This window comes from Dendrobates tinctorius, unplaced genomic scaffold (genome assembly GCF_039654945.1).
Source record: "Dendrobates tinctorius isolate UK_male_01 unplaced genomic scaffold, ASM3965494v1 ptg000420l, whole genome shotgun sequence".
NCBI classification, from domain to species: Eukaryota; Metazoa; Chordata; class Amphibia; order Anura; family Dendrobatidae; genus Dendrobates; species Dendrobates tinctorius.
This window is the reverse complement of record NW_027362084.1, coordinates 419,492-445,676: the sequence shown is the minus strand read 5'-3', so window position 1 is coordinate 445,676 and position 26,185 is coordinate 419,492. Positions and strand designations below refer to the sequence as shown.

The window sequence follows — 26,185 nt, the reverse complement described above, 5'->3', positions numbered from 1 at the left end:
GGGAGATATGTCTTTCCGGATGTATCCCTGCAACAGGACACTCTTTTGACCCATGGAGCATGAATAGAAACCTTTAGATACATTTAAAGGGACTCCTGTCAGCACAGAATGACTGTTCAAACCAAGCACAGGCGTTGGTGTAATGCTGTTAGGTGTGAACCCACTGTGCCACTGGCCGGTCTTACCCTGAAGGGTCGTGACTAAATATCTAGCACGGTATTCACTAGAACCTCTGATGGTGAGGATAGGCTGGGCCACCAGTAGACACCAGGTATCACTCCAGGCCGGTCCCCAGGACTGCAGAAGCTCACCTGAGGGGTCAGAGCCTTGGGTACGTGGTACAGGTGGGCGAGACAAAAGTGCGGTCAGATGGTCTGAGGTCGAAGCAGGCAGAACAGGTTCAAAATTTTTAGCCGAGGTCAATGGAAAGAAATGAGAAGACGAGCCGGGTCAATGGCAGCAATGAGCCAATACAGGAACTAGAGACAGAGCTACTAAGAACCGAACTTCAGGAGAGGAATAGAGGGTGGAGCCGCCTGATATATCACCTACAGGGAGGTGATAGGCCGGGAAAACAAATCTTCCTGCAGAGTTCGGCTGACAAGCAACCAAGCTGGAAGATGGCAGAAGGCAGCTCAGAGCGATGGGCAGGTGCCTAAGTGAAGCCGAGCGAAACATGTAGAGAGTGAGGCGGCACTTAGAAGTCTTATGAATGGCTGGCGTAACACTCAAGTCATTCTACATCAGGGCTCCCCAACTCCAGTCATCAAGGCCCACCAACATATCATGTTTTCAGGATTTCCTTTGTATTGCACAGGTGAACCAATTATCATCTGAGCAATACTAAGGAAATCCTGAAAACATGATCTGTTGGTGGGCGTTGAGGACTGGAGTTGGGGAACCCTGCTTTACATGCTCCCACATCTAAGTGCCAAGGGGGAACCAAGCTTCTGTGCTAGGGTTGAACAGTCATTTTGTGCTGACAGTCACTTTAAATGTACCTATAGGCTTCTATTCAACCTACATGGGCCAAAATAGTGCCCTTCAGGTGCCGGTGTACATCTAGAAAGACATATATCTCTGACATTCACTGCAAAATACTGTGTAAGAACAAAAACTTCTCCTGGAGACCAGGGGGTAGTCCATATAGAGTGGGATAGGTATGACAAAGTAGGTAATTCTTAAAGATCCTTAAGTTGGGAGGTGAGGAGGAGGGGGGAGGACTTGTCAAGGAGCCATCAAATTGTGTCCAAAACTAAGTGATGGGTCTGATGTAACAAATATGTTGACCCCTTCCTCAACTGAGTAGAAGTGTTTACTGAGACAGGATTTCTCTATAGCTAAAGATATTGACGGTCACAGGCAATCCAGGCCTGAATAGATTTGCCAAGCTGTCCTTTCTTTTTCTTGCCAAATCTAGATGGGTTCGCTAAGGTATTGTTGCAGTTTTTAGGTTAAGAGGGGGGCGCTGTTGCATTGGTTTCTATGCTATTGATTTGCTTCCGCCAGTGTTCATAAATGGTACTGCATTCATTACTCTGAATTCAAGGAAAAAGCCACCAAAATGTCAGATAGTTTTGTGTTTATAGGAGAAGATTCTTGTCACTAACAGATGTTGTTAAATCAACTTTCTCCTTTGAAAAAGTGCATCTGTTTAAAAGTACAAATGTTCAGAGAGAGATTTGTATACAGTATATGTAAGGCGTTTTTTTCTCCCTTTATCTTGATATGACGGAATTTAATTTGTGTTCAGTCTGCTGATAGCGACAATATTATTTGTGTATTCCTGACTGTGCTCTGCCGAACAACACCCCGCTGACTTTTTCGAAAGCTTCCCATTGTTGGGCGCCACAGGGGGCCAAGACGTAGCTGGGAGGGGTAAGAACAATCCCAGAGAGTAAAGCCTAGTTCCAGAAAAATCTCCGTCTTAGATATGCAGCGGAGATTGATGCGCCGCACGCTCTCCTGCAGGAGCCGGGTGTGAATTAATAATTGTAATTGCAGATCAAATATTTACTATGAGCGCTGTATGTTACTGCTGGGGCTCTAATTGCATCACAAAGATGGTGCATGTATATAACCCTCAGGACCGTCTGACAATGCAAACGCAAATGTGAGCTGGCATGGAAGAAAATGTTCTCTGGCCTTGTCCCGTTTTATGGGATTTTGCCTGTAAAAAATACATGTTAAAAATAATGGCCCACATGTCATTAATATTAGTGTATTTTGCAATAATTAAATTAAGGGACCGGACGCAGAACCATGCACCCAACTAATAGAGACCGGCACGTCTAAGTCTGGCGCGTTTTGAATCCCCTGAGCAGCTTTTTTTACGCCTGTCACACATTTGCGCCGCTGTCCTGTGGCTAAACTTGTACTTGCACCTCGGCCGTGCTCATATTTTCTGCCCTTGTTTTTATTATTGCAACAGGTGAGAGATTTGGTGCAATTTTCAATGCATGTTTTTTTTTTTTTAGACTGGCAAATTACTGCCAAATCCAACTAATGGAAAAAAATAAGTAAAAGCAGCTGCCAGTTGTATAAAACAAAAAAAGAAACAATACTCGCATAGTGTTTTCCCCATCATTTCTATGCTGCAGCAGTCCTGCTCATCTTTATTTGTTCATGGCCAACGTGATAGGCGGCGCCACTTGAAGGCATGGCATGTTCTACGGGCATCATGTGAGATGACGTGACATCAATAGGCGCACTGGATTTTTGTTGTTGCACTTTTTGTTCTGTTTTATTGCATTTAAAGCTTTGGGTTTTTTTTCCTTTGTTTTTTAATGAACGTGGGGCAATGTGTTCATTTGTTGATAACCATTCTCTCTTCTTGATGTTTTTGATTTTCTTTAGGGGGGAAACCAAATCTGGCCTTTTGTTGACTCTTTTGTACCTTTAGATTTGTTGGTCACTGGTCTCCAGCATTTAAGGGGTTAACCTGCTACAATCAGAGCTAGCTCCAATTGCAGCCATTTCTGCTGTGTGACATAGCACCTGGTAGGTATGGAGTTGGCTCGGGACTCGAACCCGTGCCATAAGATTGTTCCCACCTTCTGCTGAGCAGGGCCCAGGCCATTCAGCCCTATAAAAACTGTGTGGTCTGCTCCACTGCCTATTTCTACTGTTCAAATGCATTTTATAGAACATTAGGCCATTTTACATGTTATAATGTGTAATATATATGGTAGGACAGGGTTAAAACCTAACACTGGAGGTCCTGATTACGTACACCTGGATAGCTAGGTCTAGAGCCAGGCCCTGTGTTGATTTTGAGTCTTGTCAGCTGGGGGAAGCTGAGCAGAGTGGGTTGTGTTGGAGCTGGTGAGAGACCAGCTAAAATCTCTCTGAAAGTAGCCTGCACAAGGTCGTGTGCATCAAACTGCATGTATCACTGGTGAGAGTAGCTGTTTTGTTTTACGCGACTGGCACTAGCTCAGCCTTGTATGAGTATCCAGGGTCTCTTTTGCTTAGTTAGTACCTGGACAAGGCTAGGAATTTTGTGCTTATGGTTTTGTTTTTTGGTGTGGAAATAAATGTCACGTTGTTTTGACACCAGAATCCAGTGCCTGTGTGAACGCTCTCTAATGCTGAGCATTAATCCCTACAGAGGACCACGTAGGACTGAAACATGTTGCTTGGGAGCACAGCGAATATTTCTTTTCTGCCTTTTTAATTTTTGTGCTAATGTTTTCAACCAACTTTTATACTACTGGATCAAAAAAGCAATTTTTTTTTTTTTTTTTTTAAATATGTGAGTGCTGGCTATCGTTTGGGCTGTGGCCCTAAAGGAGTAACATTTTTCAAAGATATCACATGCTATATGCCCAAATAGACCAACTGAGCGACCTAACCTATTAATCTATGTCTCATATCAGATGCCTTGTTCATAAATCATCTTTTGTCAATTTACGTAAACAAGTTCTTCCAGGCTATGGGGCAGACGCTGCCCGGAAGATCACGCCGCTTCCTTGCTTCATTATCCTAGCTTTCTCCTTCCCTCATCAGTGTGTCTCTGGAATGGGAGGCTGGAAGTCCCACGCCTACGCATTCCGACTGCCATCGCTCCTCTTCAGGGTTCCACCCTTGACTTCACTTAGCTTCTGAGAAGGTGAGTCACTAGTACTTCTGCCTCCTATGATCTCCGGGGGGCAGAAAAGTTGTACTCTCTATTTCCTTCCTTCCTCACTGCAGAGTTAAGGATGTCATTTCCGATGCCCCAGGTTAATAAAATCACTGGGAACGGAAATACCAGTTACACTCCAGACCCTGCGCAGAAACTAGGAGAAGGCTATGCCCATGAAAGTGCGGAACACTGAAGATGAGCAGCAGCAGTAGGAATACACAGGTGCGGGATTTCTGGCCACCCACCTGATGTCTCAGGGACAGGGTGATGATGTGGGAGGAGAAAGATTAAGTAATGACTCAAGGAGGCAGAGTTATCTTCCAGGCAGCATCCTCCACATTGCCTGTAAGAACTCATTTATATAAAGCCGTAAAAGCTGATTTTTCCTCAACAAGACATGATTTATTTATCCATGAGGCTTACAGCTATAACTGTTTTTTTTTAGCAGTCTGTAACCTTGTATGCCCATATTAATAGTTTAGATCGTTCAACTGTGGTGACAGATTTCCTTTAACAATGCTATTAAAATCCAAATACGATAAATGCCATTGCTGTTTAAAAGGTTTGTTCAAATCTGTGTTTTCAAAAATGAGATTCTTTAATGTGCAAGCAGTCCAGCTTAATAAACTTGTGACTTTTCAGTCCTTTAGCTCTTAACCACTAGCCAGCCCCTGATAAAGCAACGGCGAAACAACAAAAATGTAACAAAAATACCTTAAGAGCAGATTTACATTGTGTGATTTGGTAGATATAACACCTACAGAAAAGAAGCAGACAAACAATAAAAAGCAGTGTGTTTTTGGGTTTTTTTTCACTTTGAAACATAGTGTTATTCTGATGTCGCACTATAAATATAAGCGCACATTCCAATCAATCAAACATCAAAATTCGTACCGTTATGTTGCGCTGATAAAATAAGGTTCTCCACATAAGGTTCCCTTGTCTGAACAGTAAACGGCGTTCTGCATCTCTCGCCAACCGGCTGTGAACTAATTGCAAGAACTTCTAACCAGTCAAGCTTCCTCTCAAAGCATATGGATCCAATTAGCGCAAACTGTTGCTGATTTTAATCAATCTTTTCTTCGAGCACTAAGCTTGGGAGATGCTTCTACTAATGCAGTGACTGGAGCATAGACAAAGACAAAGTCACTACTGGCCAGTAAATTAAAGAAAGAAAGCGCCGTCTCTGCGGAGGTGTGCAGATCAGTCACCGGTGCAGACTGTGGAACGTCAGGCACAGATTTCTAATTCAACTTTCTTAAAACTGAAGTAACAGTGTGCCATGCAAACTGCGAGCCGAGGATTTACGAACATGCGACACAGTAGACGAATCATTAAGGCTTTTAGGACCCATTAGGGCTTGTGTGCACAGAGCCATAAAAAGGTGGCAAGAGCATAAGATGCTATAATAGCACACTGTCTCAAGGTGAGAATATGGTGGAGGAACCATATGGTCGTAAAGCGGCATGTCAACTAGACTCCTAAAATAGTTAGACCTCATACACAGAGGTATTTACAAGTCAGTAGTTAGCATTACCAGGTGAGGTGGAACCATGAAGCCTTAGGTGCAGGTGGGCACGTGGACCCTTGGCATTGATCAAGCATACAGAACTCAAGGCACATTCAAATTGTGAGGTTTGTGCTTTCCTGTGCCTTGGGTTCTGTATGCTTGATCCGTTGCCTGACCTTGGACTTCGTTCTGACCATCTGCCTGTTTAATCCCTTGAGCTCTGATCAGTTATCCTCCCGGTACTCTGACCTCGGAACATTTCCTGTCTACGCTTTCTCTCTGTTTATGACGTACCTTCCCGGCTTCTGAACTTGTACTCCTTGACCACTCTGACTCACGGCTTGGCCGTGAGAAGTGACTTAGCGTCACATTCATATTGCATTTATGAAGATTCTGCCTGCTTTATAAGAGACTGCCTCTCTACTCTACACAGACTTGTTTTAGGCCCCTCCTTCCCAGTGCTCGGGGAGGTCCAACCAATAACCTGTCAGGCGGGGATGTGCCAATTGAAGAAAAAATGTTAGTTGCATGCTACAAATGTAGGTGATGTCAATCATTCTGTGCGTCATTGTGCTGTGACCTCTGCTTGTCTGGTGACAGGAGACACCATTATACATATGTTCTATCTCTCTGTCCTTTCTAGACTCAGCATCCCTAACGCCCTCCAGCATGGACTGTTCTCCTAAACACCGGGAGCAGCACCTGAATCTGCAGGGGATTCTCTATCTTCTCGGGAACGCTGCATGACCTTTTTTTTTTTTTTTGAAAGCTTCCTCTGCCCGTCTGTCAATATATCAGTGACTGTATATTGTGCACATCAGAACGGCACGGAGGCTTCGGGAAAGTAGAAGTCCGAGCTCTGCCTTGTGCTTTTAGTCCATAATCAGGAGCCGTGCATTGCATCTATTACAACCTCCAATGTAACGGATCTTAACCTTAGAACCCAGGTCACCGAGACTTATGCTTTTAAGTGGTGAAAATGCATTATTTATAAGTAATGTTTGTTATCTTAATTGGACAGTAAAAATGGAATCACTCGTGTGGAAGGAGAAATCGCCCTTTTTTTTTCTTTTATAATTTACTAACGTATTTCACAGAGCGGAAATTTGTCGAAGTAAGTAAAAATTAAGTATGACCAGAGGGCTCTATTTACCAAGGATAGCGCGGGTACATGGCTACGCCGTCTGATTTACTGCTTGTATGCACCTTTACACAGCTCCATTTTGTTTCTTTGTAAAGAGTAAAAATCCTCCGTTTTTTGTATGCAGCTTGTATGTAGTTCTCATTACCCCCTTACATCTGACCTTTACGTATTAAGAATACTTATCATGGAAGGGTTTGTTTGTAACATTACTATGGTAGCACACAGCTTTGCAGAAGTGCTGTATACACAAAACGGTAAAATATATTTAAGCAATTATAGGCCCGACTGTCAGTGTGTCATTTTTTAATCTACCATGTAGCAGAGAATATATTCACCTATATTCAGCTGTATGTATAACTTCTTACCTGGGGGACATTTGTATCACAAACTTAACGATTGTCCAGGGAGAGAAAATGTCTATTTTAATCCAGGAACGTCAAATTTGTGTATAGTTATTGCGTCTGGTATTGTAGCTCAGCTGCCTTAAAGTGAATAATGGTGAGCTGCAATACCCACCTGTAACCCGTGACCAGTCCATTCTTCAATCATTGAGAAATCCGTGTTTCAGTTGATATGCAAGTGAGGCTGAAGAGCTACAATAGATCCGAAACCTCTGTCACTCCAGCTCTATTTCCCGCTCAGCTCTTCCTCCACTTGCTTGACTGACTCTTTTGCCCGAAGTCACACAGCATAGAGGCTGTCAGTCAAGCAGGGGGAGGCAGTGATGGGCAGAGAATAGAGCTGGAGTGATAGAGGTTTCAGATCTACCATAGCTCTTCAGCCTTATTCGCATACCAACTCAAATGCTGATTTCTCAGTAACGAAGGAAAAGACTGGCCATGTAAAGGTATTTCTGGACTAGTCCTTAATAGAGCTACATGCGCATATAAAAGTTTGGGATGTAATTCTGCTTTATACATTCCCTTTAATGTAGTGTGTATCTGGGTCCTGACACCTTGATCGATCACATATTAGGACTGCAAGAAGTCTGCAGCTCCTGAGGCTTCTGCTTTCTGAAGAAACGACCAGTAAGGATATGAAAAACGAAACCACTACAATCAATAACGTTATTAAATAGTTCATTAAAAGGTCACTACAAAACAAAAGTCAAAAGTGTAAAAAAAATAAAAAAAAATCAGTAGAGGCCAAAAAGTCAAATAATAAATTTAGCCCTACTATTTCCCTTCCTAGCCACGGACTTTGGTGCCCTAAGGTAACGATATGGCGCCCCTGCACAACTTACATGGTCTCCGAATGACCCTGAGATGTAACTACTCTGGCCACATACAAGATACCTACAAAATGCTAGAGGGAAAGGTAAAGTCTGTGGCTACACACAGGGGGCCGAGACCCTCAGGGTTGGAGTCTCTGTGAACTATAGTCTGCAGACACAAAATAAACTGTACATAGGAGACCATTTCCATACATCATAAATGTGTCATCTTATATTAATGATGGTGCAGATACACATGTGGCCTAAATTATTGGTACCCCTCCTTTAATGACAGAAAAACCCACAATGGTGACAGAAATAACTTGAATCTGACAAAAAAATAATAATAACTAAAAAATCTTTGATAATGAACAAATGAAGGTCGGACATTGCTTTTCAATCATGCTTCCACAGAATAAAAAAAATAAATAAATTAAAAAAAAACTCATGAAGTAGGCCTGGACAGAAATGATGGTACCCCAGAAAATGTAACAAAAGAGACATGTTAAATTGCGGTGTGTCCAATAATTAGCATCACAGGTGTCTACAATCTTGGAGTGGGCCTGTATAGGGGCTACAGATTCTCACTGTGATGTTGGTGACATGGTGGTTATCACCCTCAACATGGACCAGAGGAAATGAAGGAAAAGGTTGTCTCAGGAGATTAGAAAGAAATTTATAGACAAACATGTTAAAGGTAAAAGTTATAAGACCATCTCCAAGCAGCTTGATGTTCCTGTGACTACAGTTGCACATATTCAGAAATTTAGGCTCCATGGGACTGTAGCCAACCTCCCTGAACGTGGCCGCAGGAGGAAAACTGATGACAGTCAATGAGACGGATAATACGAATGGTAACAAAAGAGCCCAGAAAAACGTCTAAACAGATTAAAGGTGAACTTCAAGCTCAAGGAACATCAGTGTCAGATCACACCATCCGTCGTTGTATGAGCCAAAGTGGACTTCATGGGAGGCTGTGGGAGAAACGGCCCCCGTCGAGTGTCCGGGCCAGAACCAAGGGAGCCGTCATTTTGGTTCCGGGGGAAACCATTCCCAGGAGATGGACCACTGTGACAGACAGATGGGCTGGGGGAGGGACAAATATAAAGGGGCGGGGAATTCCAGGGGCGATGAGTCAGCAGACCGAGACACAGGCAAGAGGAGACCGTGGGAGCAACTGAAAGCTAGAGCGACTTACCAGTGCAAGGGAAGACGCTCACTGAGGACTCCAGAGGGACGGCGCCAAGACGATCATCCGAGACTTGCTGCCCCGCTCCAGCCCGCGGCCGCTGCCGCCTCACCTCAGCCCGCGGCTGCGTTCTACCCGCGGTTGCGCGCTGCCGTAGCTGCCTCGCTCCAGCCCTGGGCTGCGGCCTGTTCCTCGCCACCCGCAGCCGCCCTGCTCTCACCGGTGGTCACGGCGAGTACAGTGCCGTCGGCAGCCACCACTGTCCCGCTCTGGTCCGTAGCAGGGGCCGAGCCTCTGCTTGCCGCGGATCCCCCGCCGCAGCCATTAGCTGCGCAGGTGGCCTGCGCCGCTGCCACTTGCCCCAGTCCACGGGCTGCGGCCTATCCGTCCAAGGACTCCGCCGGGGCCTGTGGGGCTCCCATGTCATCAGAGCGTGCGAAAACTTTGTCAACGCCTCAGCAACTGGGCCCAGCGACTGCTTCGCCGAAAGACCATCATCCTGGATGGCGAGGGACGTCTGGACGGCTAAGTTGACTATATAATTAAGGACCCGTAGTCGGCCATACCGCTGCCCTATAGTGACCGGCCATTGCCGGACGTAGTCATGTTCTACCCCGTTTGTGTTTGCTTGTATAGAGCCCCTGCGAGGGCAACCCTTGTTAAACCCTTTTGTTGATCAGGCCGGGATTGAGGAAAATTCCCTCCAGTCGTATAAACGTTATTATAGAAAGCACCAAAGCGTCTCGTGACTCGTCACTGCATCCTGCGTACCTGCTAGCACCACAAGGTGACCAAGGAGAGGACACCATTGTTGAAAAAATTCATAAAAAAAGCCTGACTGGAATTTGCCAAACTACATGTTGACAAGCCACAAAGCTTCTGGGAGAATGTCCTATGGACAGATGAGACAAAAATAGAACTTTTTGGCAAGGCGCCTCAGCTCTATGTTCACAGATGGAAAAATGAAGCATATCAAGAAAAGAACACTGCCCCTACTGTGAAACATGGAGGAGGCTGTTATGTTCTGGGGCTGATTTACAGCATCTGGCACAGGGTGTCTAGAATCTGTGCAGGGTACAATGAAATCTCAAGACTATCAAGGGATTCTAGAGAGAAATGTGGTGCCCAGTGTCAGAAAGCTTTGTCTCCGTCCCATTTCATGGGTCTTGCAACAGGATAATGACCCAAAACACACAGCTAAAAACACCCGAGAATGGCTAAGAGGAAAACAATGGACTATTCTGAGGTGGCCTTCTGTGAGCCCTGACTTAAATCCTATTGAGCATCTTTGGAAAGAGCTGAAACATGCCGTCTTCAAAAAGGCATCCTTCAAACACGAGACAGCCGGAGCAGTTTGCTCTTGAGGAGTGGGCCAAAATACCTTTCGGTAGGTGCAGAAGTATCATTGACAGTTACAGGAATCGTTTGATTGCATTGATCGCTTCAAAAGGTTGTGCAACAAAATATTAAGTTAAGGGAACCATCATTTCTGTCCAGGCCTATTTCATGAGTTCTATTTTTTTTTTTTTTTTTTAATTCTGTGGAAGCAAGGCTGAAAAGCAATGTCTGACTTTCATTTGATCGTTTTCATAGATTTTTTAGTTATTCCTTTAGTCAGATTCAAGTTATTTTTGTGACCATTGTGGGTTTTTCTGTCATTAAACGAGGGGTACCAACAAATTTGACCACGTGTGTAAGTGTCAGTCTAATGGGAATAACTTGTCTGTAGGGAAACAGATCTCACCACGGAGTCCATGACAACGTACAGAACTTAATAAAAAATTGTTAAATCACCTAATTTGGGACTTATTTTCCCTTCTCTCCGCTCTCTTCTCCACTTTTCTCCCCCTCCTCTCGTCTCGAGATTACTTTCTTCTTCCTACTTTCTTCTCTGAGCTTTCTATTCTCTCACCGCTCCCAGATCTTTTCTCGCCTCTCATCACTTTTCTCACTGCTTTCTTTTCTCTTTTCCATCTCCTTTTTCCTCCCCTTCCTTTTCTTTTTTTTTTGTTTTTGTTTTCCATGTTCTCATTGTCCTTCTGTTTTCATCCTTTTCCCTGTTCTCTTTGCTCTCTTCTTACTCTTTCCATCTCCTAAGTATTTCGTTATGACCGGCATATGTATCGTACCCTCGTTATGTACGTTCATCTATCACATACTGTAAAAAAAAAATATATGAAATGAGAATAAATTTTAATGCATCTAATCAATGAAAATATTTTTGTGCTGCATCGCAAATAAAAATTCTGTAACCCAAAATTACGGAAATAGTGTACAACTGATGCAAATATTTTTCTTGCGTTAATTTTTATCAGATACTCTAGTTGAAAATTATAGATTAGATATCTAGACTGTGAGCCCCAATGGGGACAGTGATGGTAGTGTCTGTAAAGCTCTGTGGAATTAATGACGATAAATATAAGTAAGTAAAAATAAATTGTCAGTTTGCAAACTGGTACTGGGGTCCTTTATCAAAAAAATTAAATATATCAACGTATAACGTCTCATATTTTTCATTTGCGAGACTTGAGAAAACGAAGTCATTGCCTATGTAGGCTCTTGTAATGGAAATTGTCAGAGAAGGGAAAGTTTTTCTGGGATTAACATTTAATATTTAAAGCATTTGAATATATATAATTTTTTATTTTTTTTTATTTTTTTTGGCATATCCATGCAGAATCAAAGTTTAGCCATAAACAATCGAAGGCCATCATGTAGCAAAACCCCTGAGGATTTCTATCTGCTTATCACCCCTGCACCTTCTTAATGTTCGTGACCCCGGCCCACAAATGAAAGCGCAAATGAAATCTCCAAATTGAGAAGAATTGAATTCTACTCAAATAAGGGGAATCTTTAAAAGCAATTAGTCAATCAATACGGTAATGAATAAAAAGGAGATGAAGACATCAGTGGCGTAGATTAGATTGTGTAATACGTTTAGTCTGTTCCTCTGGATCTGGTTGTATTTTATTCATCGGACCGTCAGACGGGGTTAAATTGAAGCGGCCAGAACTTACATGAAGCAGGATATTTTTAATTTATTTTTAATATATTGTAGCTGAATGTCGGCAGGACTGGCTGACCATCTAATGTGGGTGAATCAGTAATGAAGAACTCCGCTATGTAGATGAAACTACTAATTCTTGTGCAACCCAAAATAGAACATGCATGACGGTTCGGCCGACAATCTTGGACCTTCTTCTGATCTGACTAAATGGATGGTGAGAGTAGTAAAGTGCAGACAGCGGGTAGAAGAGTATCATAAAGCGCTGTAGGTAGAGCGACCTCCGGCACTGATCAGCGCCATCAGATAGCGGCAGAGGACGCTCTACCCAGGACGCTTTTTTACTGTGTCACAACCCATTTTTCAAACGAAGTTCCGAGATTGTGCACCGTACCCTCACGCAATGTTCTGTTTTGGATCGCTTAAGAGTAAATGGTTTTATCTCCTTATAGTGGAGAGGATACTGATCTATATGTGGGATGGAACATTTTTTTGAGTCGCCGGTGAACCAGCATTGTCCATATAATCAACAAACTAATATGTATAGAGGTGACAAGACTAAAGATGAGCAACATGATTCTTACAAACCCGGTCCATCGTCCAGTTTGGTTCTCCCTAATACCCGGACCTCGGTATCATTCACTTTGCACTTCTAGTCTACTATGTAGCATCTTTGGTGCTACTGCCAATTTATAGACCCCTGCGATATCATGACGTCACAATTGGGCCAACGCCTACCACGGAGGATCAACCCGGACTCCAACTGAACCAGGGAGGATATAATTTTTTTCTTATCTGTAGTCTTGACTATCCTTTGATAACAGTTGTTGGGAAAGGGAAGGGTTGGACATAATGGATTTTAGCATGCCCTCTCCTTTATTTTTTGTTTTTAATTTATACTTTTAAGTCAGAAAACTCCTTTGACAACCAATTAATGAGAATGGGCATACTATTGTTCTTTATATTCCTGCCAAAATCCACCTCCCCCTTCCTTGCGGAGTGACAGGTAAGTTCTTTGCTTAACCTGCATTTCTCAGCACATCTGTTGCCCTCTGCTATAAACATTTCTCTCCTGAGAAAACTCCTCTCCTTACATCCCCTATGTATGGAAACAGAGCTTTTTAGTGCCTATAGAGAGGATCACATAGATTAACAGGTAAGGACACCTTTTGGTTTTGATGTGCAGTTCGCAATAAATCTGTTTTTTTTTGTTTTGTTTTTTTTTTATAACCAAGTAATTAGTCAGTTGCCAAATATGAAAATTGTCTAATGTACAGGTATTCTCATCTGCCAGATTATTCTATAAATCTTCAGTGGGTGTGAGGACCACTTTTGGGACCACGCAGAGACCTGGCGTCCCCTGTTCAGCTTCCTGCTGTGTTTTCAATAGCGTTGGTTGCAGAGGTGGTCTCATACAGGTCTATGGGAATTACAGAAAACGCGTAGAGCTGGTTTCTTGGCATTTTCTTGGACTCCTGTAGACCTTCGTGACAAGACTCTTACCTCTTTAAAGAATTATTTTTTTTTAAATACTAGAAAATCTTTATGTTGATTTGGTCTCCAAGCAGGGAGAAAACAGGATAAACAGTGCCAGGAGGAACTTTAGAGGCTCACAGAGGCACCATCGGTGGTCTAGCGATTCTCAACAAAAATGCATCGGTACCACAAGTTACAAGAGGAGTAATATAAATTAATTTAATGGACTCGATTGACACAAGAGCAACGTTTCTACCTCGACTCAAGGTCTTCATCAGGCTCTTATCTTGGATTTGTGCTTTTTAACAATCATTTCTCTCTTGGACACCTATGTCCTCCATGAATGATAATTCTGGTATCTGTTCTCATTCATTTGGCACCGGCTCAATGTCCCTTTCTCTCGGTAACGTGGACGGAAGAGGCTGTGCAGACGATCAGACAATTGTGAAACTTTGCTTTCAAGCATTCTTTACTCCAGAGAAAAGCCTGTATAATTTCTCTTTATCTCTGAATCTCTCCTTTTTTTTGCTTCTGTCTTTGAACTGTAAATGAAGATAGGACATTTCCTATTTAAGAAAAGCCTTTATTTTTTTTTCCTTTCCTCTCTGAACTCTCTCCCTCTTGCTGCCAGGCCTATACCATTCAGCCTGGGCACAAAGCATCAGAATTCCAAAACGCAACATCAGATAAGAATCTGCCTTGGAGTTTCACAGCAAACGCAGAATAAAATTATCATTAATGGTTTTCAGAGGCGACTGCCAGGTAATTGAATTTATGAACGCAAGAAAAGTGTAGCGTTAGCGGTACGGGAAAAGTATCATACGTTATTTTTTTTTGTAAAGTTCGCAAAGTACATTGCAAACTGAAATATTTTAATACCACGGCGACTTCATGCATCTAACAGATGCTTAGGAACGATAGACAAAGTAATTAAGCTTCTGTAAATATTCAGTGTCTACAAAATGGCAAGATCTTCTTCTTTGTCCTGTTCGGGTATTGTCATATCGCCTGCCAAATCTAGAAAGAGAAGGCATTGGATGGTCGGCTTGAAGATCAGCACTAGAGGGAGGATGGATATTGATAAAGCGATGACTTACTAGGACAGAAATTGGAATCTTTTAGGTTCTTTTAAATTCCCTACCTGCGGAAAGAACAGATATATTGTTGTTAGCAGAAAATAATGTAGACGTTAGGATATCGGGTAGAAAATAGAAGAATGAGGGAGATGTGGATTTTTCCGGACAAGTAAGGGTCCTGTTACATTTAGCGATGCACCAGCAATCCCGACAGCAATACGACCCGGTCAGGATCGCTGGTGCATCGCTAAATGGTCACTAGTGAGCTGCCAAACAGGCAAATTTCACCAGCGACATAGCAGCGGTCGTTACTTACCTGTCAGACGGCAGCTCTGATGACTTCCTCCCGCGTCCATGAGTCGCTCGTCAGCACCAGCAGGAAGCTGACGACGAGAAATGGACCAGGACGATCTCGTGCGATCAGCGATATCCAGCGGGGGGGGCGGTCGGAGGTAAGTGTCACATGTAGCGATATCGCTATTGCGTCACAAAATCGGTGACACTTTAGCGATATTGCTATGTGTAAAAGGCCCTAAACTGTTAATAATTATCTTAAAATCAAGTCCTTTCTAAGGTGTTGAAATATAAGTCTGTTATGGGAAGAAAATGGCTTAAAAGCCACACAGCAAGAAAATTCTAAAAAATAAGTAAAAAAGATTAAAAAAAAAACAGAAAAGAATTGGCATTTCTTTGCACCTTCCCAGTTCTATCTTTTTTTTAATATTTTCTAAAGTCAAATATTGGGAAATAAAGGATTTTAATAGTAGTGACTTTTAGAAAAGTAGGACACCTACACTAAATGGGCCAAAATAGGAAACCTACTCTAAATGGGCAAAATAGGAAACCTACACTAAATGGGCCAAAATAGGAGACCTACTCTAAATGGGTAAAGTAGGAGACCTACTCTAAATGGGTAAAGTAGAACACCTGCACTAAATGGGCAAAAGTAGGACACCTACGCTAAATGGACAAAAGTAGGACACCTGCACTAAATGGACAAAAGTAGGACACCTGCACTAAATGGACAAAAGTAGGACACCTGTGCTAAATGGACAAAAGTAGGACACCTGCGCTAAATGGACAAAAGTAGGACACCTGCGCTAAATGGACAAAAGTAGGACACCTGCGATAAATGGACAAAAGTAGGACACCTGCGATAAATGGACAAAAGTAGGACACCTGCGATAAATGGACAAAAGTAGGACACCTGCGCTAAATGGACAAAAGTAGGACACCTACGCTAAATGGGCAAAAGTAGGACACCTGCACTAAATGGGCAAAAGTAGGACACCTGCACCAAATGGGCAAAAGTAGGAAAGCTACTCTAAGGCTGTGTGCCCACGATGCGTTTTGTTAAGCGTTTCCGCAGCGTTTGAGCCGGCTCAGACGCTGCAGAAATGCTTAAAAGATGCATTAAATTAATTAGCATGCGTTTTTGGCTCTTTGTGCCAATGCATGCGTTTTTAACCGCTCAGGAATCGCTTAGCGGCTAAAAACGCAGCATGCTCATTAATTCCCGCACTGCTGAGCGTTTTTAGCCATCCCCAATGATCCCAAAAATCGCGTGTCAAAAAACGCGTCATAAATCACGCAAAAAACGCGCGGAAAAAGACGCGCGATTTCTGGGAAGGGGATCCTTTTCCTGAGCGTTTAAAAACGCTAGCGTGTGCACATAGCCTCAATGGGCAAAAGTAGGATACCTACGCTAAATAGGCAAAAGTAGGACACCTGCACTAAATGGGCAAAAGTATGACACTTGCGCTAAATGGGCAAAAGCAGGACAACTACACTAAATGGACAAAATTTGCATTTATTGTCGCTGGTCACAAGTCGCACCACTGATTAATTTACCATAGTCTTCAATTCAAGTTGCATACAAAAATAGGCAACCTACACTTAAATGGGCAAAGTAGGATATCTACACTAAATGGGCAAAAATAGGAAACCTACACTAAATGGGCCAAAATAGGAGACCTACTCTAAATGGGTAAAGTAGAACACCTGCACTAAATGAGCAAAAGTAGGACACCTGTGCTAAATGGACAAAAGTAGGACAACTACACTAAATGGACAAAATTTGTATTTACTGTCACAAGTCGCACCACTGATTCATTTACCATAGTCTTCAATTCAAGTCGCATACAACATGCGACCTACATGCGACTTTGCTGTCTCATTTACAGCAAAATTGAAGCTCTAAAATAGTTGTGCAACTGCGAGTGGCCGACAAGTTGCATAGTTGTTTTGTTGCGTTAGTTTTCATACAACTGCTGTGGGACAACACGTACCGGTATAGAGTCTTGGCCCAAGACCGAAAGGTCTAATATCCTGCAATAATGGCAGTGTCTCTAAACCTCAGTTAATGTCTTGTTTTGTACAGCATGGCTGTGGAGGGGAGAATCTACTTCTAATGGTTTTACAGGACTTAACAATTGATGAGCTATCTGCTGGATTGGTCAATGGTATGAGATTGGTGAGATCCAACACCCGGCCCACCTACCAATCAACTGAAAGCTGCTCTGGCAGAGAGGCCGGGAGTAAGTGCTATTTAGGCGAAACGCGGCAGCTCAATAGCTTAGTGTTCGCAGTTGTATGTACTACAATACGCAGCTTCAGCCACCGCGGGGCTGCTGTATTCTTCCCATACATCGCTTCCTACTGGCCATTGCCAAAGTCGTTTTCAGCTTGCTGTTGGGGTTTTAGACTCCATATTGAGATGAGTCATTACTTGTTCAGTTCTGCACAACCCGCTTAAAATATTGTTGGCGGATCATGTTTCCAGAAGCACAAATTGGGAATTATGTGTTGGGCACTAACAATGACATATTGGAAATTTTCACTGTGCACTAACTGCTTGGAACCGCTGGATGAGTCAAAATACTCACTACGCATGTAGATTTAGTTAAATGTAAATTGTAAAATGGGGTAACTTTTTGGGGGCTTCTGCTATTTTGACACCTTAAAGACTCAGCAATTGTTGCTCAGAAACTGCTCCAGGAATATGTGTGCCACAAGTCTAAGTGGTGCTCCTTCTTCTGAGCCCGTCTACGTGCCCAAACAGTAGTTTATGACCACGTATAGAATATTTCCGCACTTGGGAGAAGTAGCGTAATAATTTACCGATTACTTTTCTCTCTCACCCATGACAGCACCACGGAGCGATGGGGTCCGCCCATCAAGGACAGGAACCTACAGATAAAAAGGCGGCGCCTTTCCTTCGCCCCCAGTTGGGTTCCTGTCCTTGACGGGTGACCCGTGGAACCAGCAGCGGCAGCAGCTTACCCGGTAGAACAGGAGTCCAGGGCCGTGCCGTTCGCAGTCCTGGCAGCGGGGAGGCCCCTGTCGCGGTGGGGTCGGTACCTGAAGCCGCCACCGCTGTAGCTGAGGGGCTGTACAGGGTGAGCGGGTGGGAGAGGACCGAGCCGCCGCTCCGGAAAGGAGAATGGGGCTAAGGGACGCCGGCATACGCACGGGCAGCGCCGTGGTACAGAGGTGTACCAAGATGGCGCTGCCCCGGAAATGAAGGGACGACTTCTGGGTCCCCGAGGTTGGCGCATGCGCATTTCGCGCTCCCCGGGGCACAGCGGTGCAGGCTGGGAGAAGGAGGTGATGTCACGGCCGGGAAATTCAAAAGGAGGACGCTGGAGCTGCTCCATGCTGGAAGCCTCCTGTGAGCATGGAGGACAGCGACCAGCACAAGGAGCATCCAATGCAGCAGCCTAAACAGCAGCACAGGCAACATCACCATCGCCGGCAAAAGGAAAAGAACGGGCGCGAAGGCCGGTCCAGTAGCCACTCCACGCAGCGGAGCAAATCGACTGCGAGGAGCAAGTCACCTTCCATGGATCAACCCGTGAGGGATTTGAATCCACCTCCCGAACCGGTACCTGCAACCGCGCATACGGGGTAAGTGATCTACATGAATGTTCCCCACTGTAATAGACTTCTTTCCCTTATTAGGGAAAGAAGAAAGAAAAACAAAGAACAGGGAATGCCCCACCTGTAACAACCCGTTACCGGCTTCCTGGGATAAAAAAACTCTGCGACTCCTGCATACAGGAAGTTCTCTGTGATGAAACCCCGGCAGTCATCAGGAAAGTCAGAGAAGACGGTGCACGAATGATACTAATAGCCCCGTTTTGTCCAAAAAGAACTTGGTTTTCCTGGCTGAGGATTCTGTCAATAACAGACCCCTGGTTCTACTAGATCTCCCCGACCTTCTGTCCCAAGGTCCCGTGTTACACCCACGGGCAATGAACCTCCATTTAACAGCATGGAACTTGAAAGGGCACTGCTGAGGGGGGGGGGGTTCTAAGAAAACCTGTTTTACACGCTACAAAAGAGTACGAAACGGATCACAACCAGAGCCTATGGTAGAACTTGGAGGAAATTTCTATCCAGCTCCGGGGTAAGGGTTCAGGATGGAATACAAATTGACAAAATTCTCGAATTCCTGCAAAAAGGGTTAGAGCAGGGGCTGGCAACTAATACATTGAAGGTACAGATAGCGGCTCTAGGTGCCCTTTATAACCAGGATGTGGCAGGCAACCCTTGGGTGGCACGGTTTATGAGGGCTGCAGCCAGGTCTAGACCAATAACCACCCAGAAAATACCATCATGGGATCTAAACCTAGTGTTGTCTGCACTAACAGGGCCCCCATTCGCGCCCATCCAGTCAGCACCCCTAAAAACCCTATCATTAAAGACTATACTTTTAGTAGCCCTAACATCCGCTCGCAGAGCTTTGTCAGCAATACCCCGTTCACTAAAATCCTAGACGAGAGTCATATTAAAACCTAACCCAGCATGCCTACCTAAGGTGTCAACACACTTCCATAGGTCCCAAGAAGTGGTCCTTCCTTCTGCCCAAACCTTAGGAATAGGGGAGAGGAGAAATTTCACATCCTGGATGTAAAGAGGTGACTAGTTCAGTACTTAGAGGCCACCAAGGGATGTAGGAAGGAAGGGTCTCTCTTTGTGTGTTTCCAGGGACCTCAGAAGGGACTCAAGGCATCCAAGAGTACCCTAGCAAGGTGGATACGGGATGCGATTGCCCTGGCGTATTCATCCAGTGGGAATACCATCCCGGAGGGTTTAAAAGCTCACTCTACAAGGGCAATAGCGACCTCATGGGCAGAAAGATCAGAGGTATCAATAGAGCAGATCTGTAAGGTGGCCACCTGGTCAACACCTTCTACCTTTTTCAGGCACTATCGCTTAGATCTAGCCTCTACGTCTGACCTGATCTTTGGGAGAAGGGTCCTTCAGGCGGTGGTCTCTCCCTAAGCTAGCAATCTCTGAAATTCTCTCCGTGGTGCTGTCATGGGTGAGAGAGAATAGCTTAGTTACTCACCGATAACGGTGTTTCTCGGAACCCATGACAGCACCCGCTTATTCCCCCCTTCACGTGTGCGGTGAGCACGAGTTAATGTGTGCAAAGTGTTTTTGTTAGACACGGTGCTTCTCCATAATATGCAATATTATAATGTTATGTATATACTTTTGTTAACTATCCGGGAGACCCTCTGATGCTCTGTAACCAACTGGGGGGGGGGGGAGGAGAGGTGCCGGCCTTTTTATCTGTAGGTTCCTGTCCTTGATTGGCGGACCCCCTCTCTCCGTGGTGCTGTCATGGGTTCCGAGAAACACCGTTATCGGTGAGTAACTAAGCTATTCTTCTTCGTAGCCTTGGTAAAGATGAAACATTTTGCGATCAATCAACTTATTAATGTAACAGATGTAATTTTTCATTTTCACACAGCCCATGGTAAAGAAATCGATGACATACCTATGGGACAAAAATTTTCATTATACCCCTACTTGGATTTCCTGAGGGATGTTGTTTCAAAAGTGGGATCTCCTTAGGGGAGGGTGTCTGCTGTTTTGGCACTTTGAGGGCTCTACAGTTGGACCCAGCAAACTATTCCTGCCAAATTTGCTCTCCAAAAGCCAATTAACATTTCTGATTTTTCGAGCCCTGCCGCGTTCCTAAACAGTAGTTTCCAACCACATGTGGGATATTGCCGAATTCAGGAGAAAATGTGTTACTAATTGTTGGGCCTATTTTCTTCCTTTATTAACCTTTGGAAAAATGAAAACTTTGGGGCTTAATAAATTAAAGGCTGTTTGAATAATGATGATAAAGTAAAGTTGATTTATAGGAAATGTTATTTTAACTACCGTATTTAATGTTTTATGACTACTATAAGGGCGGAGAAATTGAAAATTGTAAATTTTGTAAACTTTTTTTTTTTTTTTTTTTTTAACGACTAAACCCACATCTTATCGACTTATATTTACCACTTTCGTGGAGTGCAAAGAATCACAAAATGCATATTGTCAGAATCACTGGGATATGTAGAAGAAATTCAAAGTTATTACCATTTACACTGACACATGTCACATCTGAAAAATGAGGCTCTTGTTTGGAATAGTAAAAAAAGGAAGAAAACTTGTTCTAACTCAATGCAAAATAAATGGATTTTTCTCTGGATTTTGAAAATAACAAGAATCTTAAAGAAAATCCTTAATTTTTTTTTTTTTTTTCTTTTAACCTTACCGGAAATTTTGAATTTAAGATCTGTATTGTAACCAACTTTTATCTTGATTTTTCCTTGTGTCGAGAATATACCATTTCAGGTTAAAAAAAATTGTAATCATAGCACAATAGTTTATGAATTTAATGTTTTTATTTTGGGGGGGGGGGGACAAAAATCCTAAAAAAAAAAAAAAAAAAAAAAAATAACTCTTGACCCAGCTGTGGAGCTTCTCAGTGGTCTTTCTGCATCAAGCACTTTGGTGTGATTTAGGAGCATTTTAATTAAGTACCTCTTAATTACAAGAAAGCATCTCATCATTACCCAGCGTAAAGTCTGTATCAGTTCTGCTATTCCCAAATGTGCCTCTTTAGGATAAGCCCGCCTCGTCTGCCGTACCCAGATATATCTCGCTTTGGAATCGGAAGACCATTCAGGAACAGCTGCATGCATGGCTTCCTTGTCTGATTGCTTGCACTGTCTAGCTGAGCATAGTGTCATCATTAATTGCTCCCAGGTAGGTCTACGATGGTCCTCGGAGGTTCTGTCTGCCGTTCAGATCCTTTTTCAGAGTGGAACATTCCCATACAATTGAAAGGATTACATAGCGCTCCGCCTGCGTAATTTTGCATAGATTTCAGACTGCTCAAGAGCCAGATTTATGTCAAGGATGACTGGCAGACTCCCGAGGCACAAGGGATTTAAGGTTCCTCAATGGACCTTGCAGGATGTGGTTATCCCTTTGCTCCACATACGGCAAATTTCAAGATCCCTCAACGTAAGGGTTTTTTTTTTTTTTTCCCATTTTCATTGCACCACCTGTGGACTTAAGATATGAAATCTATTATCTCTCAGGCTATAAGTAAGAGTCGGAGAGATGGCCATCGGTAGACTGTAAATGTTGGAGGAAGTAATCTTTCTATAGATGATGGATTTTTTTTTGCTTGCATACAAATCTGATATTTAGTATGGCCTTGTAAGCTTGATCTGTCACAGAAATATATAAAAAATATAATCTCTCCGTACAAGGGATTATTGACCTATAGTGCTCAGGCACAGAGTCTCTTTTTCTTCTTCTGTCTCATTCACAACCCAACTTTTTTTTTATATTCAGTTTTTCTATATTATTCTGTATGTACAGAGCAACATTGAGTAAACTATTAGCAGCCAATATCTTATTGATTTTACCTTTGGAGGTCTTGAAAGTCTTTCACGTTTATTGCCGACTTCATATAAATTGTGATTTGACAAAACAGAAATGTTGTCTAACACCAGAAACACCGTTGTCCCATTTAAAAACCTGCATTTAATGCAAAATGTCACATTTAGGTTTAGATATACAAAGAAAGCAAGGTCCGGCTCTATGAACGGGTGAAAAAATGCTCGGAACTTTATTTGAAGACGTTAAAATGAAAACATGTCCACAGAGATCTGCTGCATCAGCGCATTTCACACACCCTATGATAGGCCCTTACTAGAAAGGAGCAAATCTTTTGAAATTTCAATTCTCAGACTTGGCCATATTTGACCCAAAAATTAGATTTTCAGCAAATAGATTAGTGCAAATCCCAATCTTGGAAAGCTTGTAATTGCTCGGATAATACACGTGAGGAGAGAGAGAGAACCCCAATAATCATAAGAGCTTACACTCTACAGGAGAGAGAGAGGACCTTACTAACCATAAGAGCTTACACTCTACAGGAGAGAGAGAGGACCTTACTAACCATAAGAGCTTGCACTCTACAGGAGAGAGAGAGGACCTTACTAACCATAAGAGCTTACACTCTACAGAGAGAGAGAGGACCCCACTGACCATAAGAGCTTACACTCTACACAGAGAGAGAGAGAACCCCATTGACCATAAGAGCTTACACTCTACAGGAGAGAGAGAGGACCCCACTGACCATAAGAGCTTACACTCTACAGGAGAGAGAGAGGACCCCACTGACCATAAGAGCTTACACTCTACAGGAGAGAGAGAGAGGACCCCACTGACCATAAGTGCTTACACTCTACAGGAGAGAGAGGACCCCACTGACCATAAGAGCTTACACTCTACAGGAGAGAGAGAGGACCCCACTGACCATAAGTGCTTACACTCTACAGGAGAGAGAGGACCCCACTGACCATAAGTGCTTTCACTCTACAGGAGAGAGAGAGGACCCCATTGACCATAAGAACTTACACTCTACAGGAGAGAGAAGTCCCCACTGACCATAAGAGCTTAGGCCAGGGTCACATTGCGTTATGGCAGTCCGTTAGACGGACTGCGTTACACCGTGGCATAACGCGGTGTAACGCAGTCCGTTAACGCTGCCATTGACCCCCATTGTCGGGCGCATCGCGACGCATGCCGTAGAGCGGTATGCGCTCGCGATGTGCTGTCATTCAGTGATGGAGCCTCAGATGCGGCCTGCAGCGTCTGAGGCTCCGTCACCGCTAGCTCAGATAATTCGTGTTATGCTATACAGTTAATGCAGCCTGTCAACGCTATGCGTTGAACGGGCTGGGTTAACGCAATGTGAACCTGGCCTTACACTCTACAGGAGAGAGAGGGGACCCCACTGACCATAAGAGCTTACACTCTACAGGAGAGAGAGGACCCCACTGGCCAGCAGAGAACATGATTCGGGTTGGTTTTTACCAACCACAGTGTTGCGATCACCGTTATTCACGGAATAACAGCGACCGACAAAAAAAGTGTTTTCCCAATTAATTTCTCTCTTCTCTGATGTGAGATCACATCAGAGGAGAGAAATGGGGTCCCCCGATCCCCCCTCCGGTACCTGGACCCTCCTGCATCCCCCCCATGATGTCCTGTGGACGGCGGCGTCTTCCGGGAAGAAAATGGCATGCGCAGTGTGCCCACTTAGTTCTGCCGGCCGGCAACAATAGGAAATTTTATCGGTCGTCCATGACAGCACCACCTGAGAGAGGGGATCCGCCCTTCAGGAACAGGAAACCTACAGATACAAAAGGGCGGCACCTCTCCCACGCATCAGTTGGTTTCCTGTTCCTATAGGACGGGACTTCCTACAGATGGTCCATCATGGAGTCGTCGAGGGATTCCCAGGCCGGCTGACCGACCCAGGTAGCGGGGGGGTCTCCTACCTCGGTCAAGCTCGGGTCCCTGGATGCGCCACGGTGGGGCCGGGTAGGTCACCACGACAGTGGTTGGAGCAGGCGGAGCAGAGGGTCCGGTGGACAGCCGTCTCCATAGGGCCGGCACAAGGTAAGTATGACCCCTGGAACCCCTCCTGTTGCATTCACCCGGTCTCCGCTTGCTCCTCTCTCTCTCCCTCTCTTGCCGGGGGCTGGTGGTCGCGCCTGTTCGGCGGGTGCAGGTCGGCGCATGTGGGGGCGGCGGGCATTCCGGAGCCGGGGGCGCCGTGCCGGCTCCTTTCCGCGCGCTCCCGCGGCCTTGATCGCGCGGCGGAAGTGACGCAGCGGAAGGGGCGGGGCCGGGAACGCCGAAACCGGAAGTCGGGTGCCGGCCGGCTTTCCGGGATGCGCCGCCGGTGCTCGGCGGTCTGGGGCGGCCTGCGGCCCGGGGGGGGGGCGGGGGGGGAGACGGAGCATGTGGGGGGGGTGAGTCGCGGGGGGGGGGAGGACCCGGGGGGGTGAGTCGCGGGGGGGGGGAGGACCCGGGGGGAGGTGCCGCGCCAGAGCCCTGCTAACCCGGACACTGTGGGAGGCTTTAAAAGCAGGAGGTGACGCTGCTGGGGTGCTTCTGAAGGCCCAGCAATGGATTCGACAGAAGCCCCCACAGAGCAGCAGGACGAGGCGCAGGAGCGCCCAGAGAAACAGGCCACAGCGAATTTACATGCGAGTGGCCAGCAGAAGAAGAAACGGACGGGCGAACAAAGCCACAGAAGTTCCTCCAGGCTAAAGGACCCTCCTGCCTCCCTCCGTGACCCGGTACCTGCCTCGTCTGCATGGGTAAGAGATCTCCGTGAATGTACCCTGATGCAGTGTTTTATTTTGTTCTTTCGCAGGCAAGGAAAGCTACGGGGAAGCAGAAGCACAGGGAATGTGCCCTCTGTAATTGTCCTTTGCCAGACGGCCACCCTAAAAAGTTGTGTCAGCCTTGCGTGCGACAAACGGTAGGGGTTGGATGGGGACGGTACCCTAGGGGTAGATTGACAGGCCCTTACACTCTTCCCCGTCCATACAGGTGGCGGAAGAAACACCAGACTTCACCACAAGCCTGAGGGAGATAATCAGGACAGAAATGAAGGCCCTATCTAAAAAAGACTCCTCTAAGGGAAGAGATGTTAACCTCTCGGGTTCAGAGTCTTCGGCCGCACCTGGAATCGATATCTCCTCAGATTCCTCGGCCTCCACTTCATCATCTTCAGAGGAAGACTCGAGCCGTTTCTGCTTTCCCTTAGACCAGATGGATAAGTTAGTTAAAGCATAGCAGACACAAAACCGGAACTTTCGGCACAGGACGTGATGTTCGGAGGCCTAGATCCCAGAAAGCGCAGATCCTTTCCGCTGAATGTTAAAGTCCAGAACCTAATAGATAGAGAATGGAAAAAGCCAGAAAAAAGAGGTTCTTTGCCACCCGCCTTCAAACGAAGGTACCCGTTTGATGACCCAGTGGTAACCAAATGGGACAAGGCCCCTAAGCTGGACGCGGCAGTGGCCAAAGCCTCCAAAAAGTCCTCCATACCTTTCGATGACATGGCCTCCTTAAAAGACCCGCTAGATAAAAAAGCGGATTCTTTTCTGAAAGGAACATGGGAGATGTCAGCGGGTGCCTTGAGACCAGCGGTAGCGGCCACATGTACGGCCAGATCCTTGATGGTCTGGCTGGATCAGCTGGATTCCCAATTGAAGGATGGAACCTCAAGAGCATACATTCGAAAAGCTTTACCAGTTATCCAAAGTGCTGCTGCTTTTCTGGCT

At 44.9% G+C, this 26,185-nt stretch overlaps 1 protein-coding gene and 1 long non-coding RNA gene across 5 annotated transcripts in view; both read left to right on the top strand.

Annotated features, from left to right (window-relative positions):
* LOC141076507 (mitotic spindle assembly checkpoint protein MAD1-like) overlaps positions 1–26,185 on the top strand; it is a 620,485-nt gene that overhangs the window by 313,116 nt on the left and 281,184 nt on the right. The gene's annotated exons all lie outside the window — the stretch shown is intronic.
* LOC141076509 (uncharacterized) lies at positions 3,493–7,058 on the top strand. The gene is made up of 2 exons (XR_012227508.1): positions 3,493–4,111; positions 6,280–7,058. It is a non-coding gene; the product is annotated as an uncharacterized lncRNA (long non-coding RNA).